Source organism: Rhincodon typus, chromosome 4, assembly GCF_021869965.1.
Source record: "Rhincodon typus isolate 14 chromosome 4, sRhiTyp1.1, whole genome shotgun sequence".
Classification (NCBI taxonomy): domain Eukaryota; kingdom Metazoa; phylum Chordata; class Chondrichthyes; order Orectolobiformes; family Rhincodontidae; genus Rhincodon; species Rhincodon typus.
Genome location: NC_063335.1, coordinates 116,444,802 through 116,453,517, shown reverse-complemented (window position 1 = coordinate 116,453,517; position 8,716 = coordinate 116,444,802). Strand labels below are relative to the sequence as shown.

General features: G+C 41.9%; 1 protein-coding gene across 3 annotated transcripts in view; it reads left to right on the top strand.

Annotated features, from left to right (window-relative positions):
- Positions 1–8,716, top strand: part of LOC109920582 (oxysterol-binding protein-related protein 1-like) — a 198,949-nt gene that overhangs the window by 75,674 nt on the left and 114,559 nt on the right. The window contains exon 1 of one of the 3 annotated variants that reach the window (XM_048595575.1): positions 1,629–1,743. The exons of the other annotated variants lie outside the window; for them this stretch is intronic. The gene's annotated coding sequence lies outside the window, so the exon portion shown is untranslated. Of the gene's footprint in view, positions 1–1,628; positions 1,744–8,716 lie in introns of those variants that run through there. 3 annotated transcript variants of the gene reach the window in all.

The following is an 8,716-nucleotide window of genomic DNA, read 5'->3' as shown; positions in this document are numbered from 1 at the left end:
CACATCCACAAATATTCAGTCACTTTACCACCAATGCTCAGCAACAGCAGTATGTACGATCTACAAGATGCACTGCAGAAATTCACCTAGGGTAGCACCTTCCAAACCCAAGACCACTTGCATCTGGAAGGATATAGGTAGGAGATACATGGGAATACTACCAACTGCAAGTTCCCCTCCAAGCCACTCACCATCCTGTATTGGAAATATATTGCCATTGCTTCAGTGTTGCTGGGTCAAAATCCTAGAATTTCCTCTCACAAATCATTGTGGATTTCTCTGCAGCAGTCCAAGAATGAAGCTCACCACCACCTTTAAAGGCAACTAGGAATGGCAATAAATGCTGGCCAGCCAGACTGCCCACATCCCATGAATGAATTAAAGAAAGACTGTGGAACTTGCTACCTATATTGAGGTGAAACATAGATGTACTAAATGGGTCACTAAAAGCAAGTTTAGGTTAATATGTTGATGGTGACAGATGAAGTCAGGTGGGAGGAGACTCATTTGGAGCTCAAATGCTGACAGACCAGATAGTCAGAAAGGCCTTTTTCTATGCTGCAAGTTCAATGTAGTGAAGAAGGAACTTGAAAACCAGGAATCTATTTACTATTGCAGTGAAATTTAGAGAATATAATGGAAGTGTTCAGCTGTGCACTAGTAAATTGGTAACAAAGGATCTTGTCGAAAGATGCTATTTTAATGAAATAGACTATTTGAACATAAATAATACAGAAATAGCACTGGAGAGCTGATTGATATTTGAGAAAGAATAAGGAAACTGAGCAGGGTCGACTAAATGATCACCACTTGGCTGAAACACTTGATAATGTGCAATCACTTTGAGCTATTGTTGGCTTTCTCCTCGATCACTTGGTGTATTAGTAACGTTAGGATCAGGAGATTATGTGAAACATACCAGAATTAAAAGCACTTGAGGGTTAAGTTATCTGAATTTCTTTCTCGAAAGGTAATAAAAGACAAGTGGTTGAGAGGAGCAAAGAATAATTAGAAAACAATTCCTCACAAAAAATCAGACAGAAATGGTGAAAGTGCAATCATTATTGTAAAAAGTGTCTAATTGAATAAAAGTTTATTTGCAAGTTTCAACCTATTTTGAACCTTGAGTTTTGTAAATGTGCTTCTATAAGTAAAGGGTTTTAAATTGCTTTTTAAATTGTTGAGGCAAATCTAGCTTTTGCCCTTCTTCAGAGAATTTTAGCATGGATTTGATCTGAAATAAGATATTTGGTAAAATCTTCGTTCCTGTTCTGTAATTTTATATTCATGGAAATATTTTTAGGTTTGCTTTGTTATGCTGCCAATGTTGTGACACATTAAAACCTTCTCACCATTGCAAAAAGTCACCTGCTAGTTATATCTTGTGTGCAAGGATTACAGGTAAACAGCTTTGGTTGTCAAGTGACATATTCTTATCAGAATGTCTTTTTGAAAAACAGGATGCTGATTTGGTAATTTTTTTTTTTGCAAAGCTGTTCCTTGCACAATCACAGATCCGTTTGGCTCAGTGTTTTTAAAATAAAAATTGCTTCATAGCTAATTGCACAGTGTTTTGACACCGTAGCCTATCAACTAGCTGGAGTGGGTTGTTCTTGAATACACCTGCTTGGATTTCCCAGCTCTGCCCTCCGGCACTTATTGTGTAAAAACATGATGTGGGGATAAATAGCATTGTGTTGGAGTGTTACTGAAGCTCAGCTGTTTGGTGTTTGCCTGGAAGAGGTAGGATGAAAGTTGGCTCGGAAACATTTTAAATACGCTAAGAAGGATTATTTGGTGTGTTAGTGATTCAAAATGAGATCCAGCTAATGTGTCAACACTTCTTCTTTTCCATTAAGCTTCAATAAATTCCTGAATGGTATAGCACATTATTGGCTGTTATTGGAGACAGTGTTTACAGCAGGGGTGTTGTCGTAGGCTTGGGGATTTTAATATTTTAATTACTTACCGGGATACATCCTGTGAAGGCTTATAGAAGAATCTGTGCATTCAAGATCTATGGATGAAATCCTAACAGTGAGTATGCAGATATCTGTGATGTGTGTTACAGAATGCAAAAAAGAAAATTTTTAAGCAGTTTGTTAGATGTTTATTCTGTTATGTTTAAGCCATTGAGGACTGGGATAGGGTGGAATTTCTTCACTCAAAGCGGTGTATCTTTGGGGTCCGCTCTCTCGCGCTCTCACAGAAGGCAATGCACGGTCATTTGTGAGATGCAATATTTCTAAAAATCAAGTGATATGGGAGTAGTGCAGGAAGATGGGTATTCAAGGAGAACATTAGCTATGATCTCACTGAATAGCATGAAGTGGGGCTTGAAGGGCTGAATGGCCTGCTTCTGTTCCTGTTTGTTTTATTCTTAACATCGAAGGGGTTCAAGGTAAAAGCCATTTTAAATTGTTTTGTAATCATATTTGATGTTAGTGAAATGCAAATGATCAAGACTTTCATTTTATTTTACAAACAGCTGACTTCTATATTCTATTGTGAATTACTTGTAATATTTTGGAAGTATAGGAACGTGTATATGATCTGAAGAGATCTTTGAATCTCAATTCTCCCACAGTTTGAGAAACACCATTGATAGCTATTGTTGTCATCTGGTCGATGTGAATGTCAGATGCGTAAACTGTGTTCCCTCTAGTATTGATTCTGTAGCTACAATATTTACTAGATGGGGAAGAGTTATGCTCTGGATGCATGAAAGTGGGGATTTCCATAAACAGCATGGAGTTTTCTTTACCCAGATTCCTCAAATGAAAGCCAACCTAATCAGTTTATCAGGTGAAGAAGACTTTGGAAAAGAGCAAAGGCTAGGAGCAGGTGGGAGGGGATGGCAATGAGTCACAGATTCAGGGGAATGGATTCATTGGTGCCGTCTGCCTTTTGGAGGATTAGGTGATGATATGGTAGCCAGAGATGATCATGGGTGAGGATTGGTGTCATGGAAGATGACATTGCTTGGTTGGAGGAATGACGTGTATGTTTGTTAGAATGAGAGGAATCACTCCTTCCCTAATGCACAAGCTGTAGGAGCAACAAATGTTATGAATGCTACCGTTTTGTCTTTTTTTTAAACTTTCTGGGTTTCCCAACATCATGAATACCTCAGCAATATCAGCAAAAATGAAGGTCTCATTAAGTTATAATGACTTGATCTTTGGGCCTCAGCTACTGAGGATGATCACCAGTGGTGAAAGACTCAAATTATGAAAGCACAATAGGCCAGATTTGGAGATGTGATGATATCCCAAAATTGTAGGTTAGGAGGAGGAGACACTGATAGCAAAGGGCAGTGTCATGATCTGAGTTAGGGTGCATGTTGGGTAATGATACAGAGGTAGGTGTATGCACCTTTAGTGGTGGAATGTATATGAAGTCAGAAGCTCATCTTGGAGTTAAACCCAACAATAAAGTCGCAATTGGTCTGCCTTAACTTCAGGCAGTTGGCTGGGAAATGATGCAGGGAACCAGAGACACTGGCTTCAGTCTTCCTAATATTGGAAGTCATTCCAATAATATTTGCAAGAAGTAGATCACTTTACAGCAAGATGAGGGAAGGCAAGTCAGTAGGTTTGGCTAATGTGTGGAGTAAATTCTTTACTTAAAATTACACAACAGTTGACAAATTGAATTTTTAAAAAATAGGCCCGGATGTAATTTAATATTAACAGTTAGTTCTAGATATTGTGCTGTCATTAATTGCTTGGACTGTAGTTCTGAGAAATCCGGTGAGACTCCTCATTCAATTCAATTTGATCTTAGCTTTCCAGTTTCCATTTATGTTTGTTTTCATGTTGTCTTTGTTATATAAGTAACTTAAAAATTGGATTGAGGGTGTGTAGGCCCTGCCAGTGGGGTACTTCAACTACAAATAGAATATCTTTGATTTTAAATCCATAACCTGATTAAAATGGCTGTTCAAATATTCCCTTGTGCAACAGCTAGAGTAATTAAAGTAGTTCTGTTCACTCATAATATTAGATAAAGCAGACATTAATGTTCTTAATTGCTCCTCTGAGCACGCGCTTTTCTTTCCTTGCAAATGTAGCACTTGCAGCCCAAGTTCTTCTGCTAAAGCTGATTTGTAAATAATTTATTCAGCCATTGGAAATATTTTTTAAAAAGAAAACCAAAGTTGGCTAAGTGCTCGCTAGTACCATTACCTTGATATCTAAATGGCATGCAAAAATGGCGTTACTTCAGGGAATTTGAGAGATTTGATTTTACTGAGGCAGCGTGATGATAATTAACTTCTCACTGTTTATGACAGGATTTCTGGTGGAGCAGCGCACAAGTCCTAGAAACTAATGGCATGGTTTAAGCAATTCAGCAACTGCAGCTTGTATTTATATGGTAGTCTTAACTCCTTTGGAATGTTTTAGGTTTTCAAACAAAATTTTTCAACTAGTTGCATAAGGAGACGTTAGGACAGGCAACCAAAAACTTGATGAAAGTGGTCAGTTTTCAGAAGCTTCTTGGTGAGCAGGGAGTAAAGAGAGAGCCACAGAGATTAGTGGAGGGGATTCCAGAGTTTTATGCCCAAGCAGCTGAAGACATGGTCAGTAACAGTGGAGTGGTAGAAATTGTAAGTACAGAGATCTTGAAGAGCTGTCGTCCTGGAGGAACTTGCAAAAATAGAGAAGAAGTGAGACCCTGGAGGGATTTGGAAAATAATGAGACTTTTTAAGGTTTTGGAGTAGATCTGTAGCTTGGGTAGTGGGTGTTGAGGTTGGTTGGCTCACCGATCTGGTTTGTTGTTGAGACTTTTAAAATTTAGACATTTTCAGAAGGGAAGCCTGTGTAGGTCTTCATTTATGGATTGATGGATGAGTTAGGATATCAGCTGCAGTGTGTCACAACTCACTGGTGTAGCATGCTAGAAATCAAACCCCAATATTCCTGGAAAAAGAAATACGCATAACTACCCGATTTACAGAACCAGTTTCATAGAAGGCATGGACCAGGTTTCTGTACCTAACAAGAATTACAACTTATTAGAGATCATTAGATTCCAGCTGTGGGTAGACAATTAAACTCTAAACCCCTTATAAACTTCCCTTTACAAACACAGACAGACAAACCTATATGGAGAAAAATAATCACATAGGCAGAAGAAAAACTGGAGATACTGTTCTGAACTCTTTGTTTACAAGATCTGTTGGGTTGTTCTTACTGAATCAAAGGTTTCTTGCATTCAAAACTGTTCTTTCTCATTTTAGTCCCCAGTTTTAAAAAGGTTTGTAAAATGTTTCACCAGCTGCCATTGTGGAACAGGAACATTGTTCTGAGGAAGGGTCACCGGACCAGAAACGTTACCTCTGATTTGTTTTCTTCACAGATGCTGCCAGACCTGAGCTTTTCCAGCAACTTCTGTTTTTGTTCCAGATTTACTGCATCCACAGTTCTTTAGGTTTTTGTATGGGATCTGAGGCTTGGTAGTTTGAGATATAAATACAGAGAAGTTATGCTGCACCTGTATAAAGCTCCTCCTCTTCAATCCAATGAGATCTCTGCATTTCTCTAATTCTGCTTCTTGAGAATTCCCAGTTTCAGTTGCTGCACCATTGGTGGTCACGCCTTCAGTTTTCAATGACTTAACCTCTGGAATTTGCTCCCTACACCTCTCTGCGTGTTTACCTCATTTTTCTTCTTTAAAACACTTCGTAAAACCAACCACTTTCACAATGTAACAAGGTGTAGAGCTGGATGAACACAGCAGGCCAAGCAGCATCAGAGGAGCGGGAAAGCTGACGTTTCGGGCCTAGACCCTTCTTCAGAAATGGGGGAGGGGAAGGGGATTCTGAAATTAATAGGGAGAGAGGGGGAGGCGGATAGAAGATGGATAGAGGAGAAGATAGGTGGAGAGGAGACAGGTCAAAGAGGCGGGGATGGAGCCAGTAAAGGTGAGTGTAGGTGGGGAGTTAGGGAGGGGATAGGTCAGTCCAGGGAGGACGGACAGGTCAAGGGGGCAGGATGAGGTTAGTAGGTAGGAGATGGGGGAGGGGATAGGTGGGAGGAAGGGCAGGTTAGGGAGGCGGGGACAAGCTGGGCTGGTTTTGGGATGCGGTATTGGGAGGGGAGATTTTGAAGCTTGTGAAATCCACATTGATACCATTGGGCGGAATATGAGGTGCTGTTCCTGCAACCTTCGGGTGGCATCGTTGTGGCACTGCAGGAGGCCCAGGATGAACATGTCATCTGAGGAATGGGAGGGGGAGTTGAAATGGTTTGCGACTGGGAGGTGCAGTTGTTTGTTGCGAACCGAGCGTAGGTGTTCGGCAAAGCGGTCCCCAAGCCTCCGCTTGGTTTCCCCGATGTAGAGGAGGCCACAATGGGAACAGCGGATGCAGTATACCACATTAGCAGATGTGCAGGTGAACATCTGCTTGATGTGGAAAGTCTTTTTGGGGCCTGGGATGGGGGTGAGGGAGGAGGTGTGGGCCCAGGTGTAGCACTTCCTGCGGTTGCAGGGAAAAGTGCCGGGTGCGGTGGGGCTGGAGGGGAGTGTGGAGCGGACAAGGGAGTCCCGGAGAGAGTGGTCCCTCCGGAAAGCAGAGCGGGGTGGGGAGGGAAAGATGTCTTTGGTGGTGGGGTCGGATTGCAGATGGCGGAAGTGTCGGAGGATGAGGCGTTGGATCCGGAGGTTGGTGAGGTGGTACGTGAGGACGAGGGGGATTCTGTTTTGGTTGTTATTGCGGGGAGGGGGTGTGAGGGATGAATTGCGGGAAATGCGGGAGACACGGTCGAGGGCATTCTCGTAATATCTCTGAAACACTTTCACAAGGTATCGGTCATCTGCCTCAATGTCATACTTGATTTTATAATGTTCTTGTGAAATCTGGTTGGGCATTTCATTAAGCTAACAATGCTATAAAAAGTATAAGCTGCTGTTATTAGCCTGAGTTGTGTTTCCTGTTCTGGTCATCCCACTTCAGGAAGGATGAGGCCCCTGGAGAGGGTACTGATGTGATTTACCAGAATGTTTCCACGGCTGAGGGATTTTAACTGGAAGGTTAGGTTGGTGAATTTGGGATTGTTCTCCTTGGAGTAAGTGAGAGTTTATTATGATGTAAAAGGTTTAGCCCAGAAGAAGTATTGAAAGAGTGGTAATGACCTGGGACATGCTACCCCTCAGTGTGGTGGAATTGGAGAATAATTTCAGAAAGAAATTTAATGGGTATTTGACCAAAATAAACTTGTCCAACAAGAAAATGACTGGATTTGTTCTGCGGAGAATCAGCATGGATTCAATAGGCTGAATGGTCTCCTCCTGTGCCATTCTGACTTGAGCACAAAATCTAGACTGAAATTCCCTGCGCGGTACTGGGGAAGAGCTGCACTCACAGGGCCATGCAGTCATTTGGGTAAGACATTAAATTGACACTCTAGCTGCATTCCCAGGTGGATGTAAAATATTGCATGGCACCATTTCAAGAAGATCAGGGGAGTTCTCCATGGCTTCCTAGCCGACAGTTGTCTGTTAATTGACATCTTTGCATTGCTGTTTGGGTGACTTTGCTATACGTAAATCAGCTGCCCATGTTCTTACATTGCACTAGTGACTACAAAATGTTCAATTAGCTGTAAAGTGCTTTGAAATGTCTTAAGGTTGTGACAGGAGATACACAATATAATTTTCTTTGTCTTTAATTCCCTGTGTCTGTATTTCCATTCCCTAAGATGATATTTGTCTTTGTCTTGCTTTATTAACAAAACAAAAATAACTTGCTTTCAACGTCTTATCAGTGTCTTGTCAATATCAGCGCCTGTGGAGGAGGCAGGCGTGGGCAGGAAAAGCCTGTAATTACCGGTAGGGGTCGTTGGCAACAAGAAGAGGGATGTTCATGGGATATTTCATTGTTATATTTGTTTATGGGATGAAGGTGTCACTGGCTAGACCATGATTTATTGCCCATCACCAATTGTCCAGAAAGCAGTAAGAGTCAATCACATTGCTGTGGGTTTTACATCACTTCTTCACAGTGCAAGACTTGGACAAGCTGTCAACATTATAAAAACTGAAAGAACTGAGGATGCTGTAAATCAGGAACAAAAACAGAAGTTTCTGGCAAAGTTCAGCGGGTCTGGCAGCATCTGTGAAGAAAAAAAAATCAGAGTTAACTTTCCAGGTCCAATGACCCTTCCTCAGAACTGATGGTAGCCGAGAAAACATCGGTTTATATGCAACCTATCATCCCACCAGCATCCACATCCAGAAGATCATCAGACACCATTTCTGCCACCTCCAGTGAGATGCCATCACCAGACACACATTCCCCTCCCCTCCTTTGTTCCCTTCTGCAGGGACCATTCTGTCTGAGACACCCTGGTCCACTCTTCCTTCAGCCCCAATACACCTTCACAGCCAACGGCACCTTCCCCTGCAACCAGCGAAGGTGCAACTCCTGCCCATTTACCTCCTCCCTCCCCAGTATCCAAGGGCCCGAACATACCTTCCAGGTGAAGCAGCATTTCACCTGCACTTCCCAGAATCTAATCTACTGCATTTGCTGCTCACAATATAGTTTCCTCTACACTGGGGAAATGAAGGGTAGACTGGGTTACTGCTTTGCAGGAGGTCTACATTCTGCTCACAAAAAAGACCCTGAACCACCTGTTACCTGCCAATTTTACAAACCACCCTCTTCCTTGGCCAACATCTCTGTCAATATCAGCGCCTGTAGAGGAGGCA